The sequence below is a fragment of the Penaeus monodon genome, chromosome 33, assembly GCF_015228065.2.
Source record: "Penaeus monodon isolate SGIC_2016 chromosome 33, NSTDA_Pmon_1, whole genome shotgun sequence".
NCBI lineage: Eukaryota > Metazoa > Arthropoda > Malacostraca > Decapoda > Penaeidae > Penaeus > Penaeus monodon.
In genome coordinates this window covers 17,933,380-17,933,757 of record NC_051418.1, presented here as the reverse complement: position 1 = coordinate 17,933,757, position 378 = coordinate 17,933,380, and positions in this window count along the sequence as shown.

The window sequence follows — 378 nt, the reverse complement described above, 5'->3', positions numbered from 1 at the left end:
TTATTTATTTATTTTTTTTTTATAAAAAAAAACCCCCAAAAACCTTGATACACCTTAACACGGGCTAACAACTCGTGTTCCAGGCCAGGTCCCATTCTTTTTGCTGATGCTTAATATTCATGTGTCCAAAGAGTGATGTCACAACAGGGGGGGAATGGACCCCCATCTTATGAGCAAAAGAACGAGTTTAAAACAAACAGGTTAGCTGCAAGGGCCTTATATTTCCAAAAAATGCAAAATACCCACTGCATATACCGCTCAAGGCAAAATCCCACCCCATCTCCACACCCAGTTCTTAAATGTTGATTTTCTAATAATGGGGGGGGGGGTAAAAGGGGGTTTTTCCCCTGCTGGGGAAATTAAAAAAAGGGGAAAATC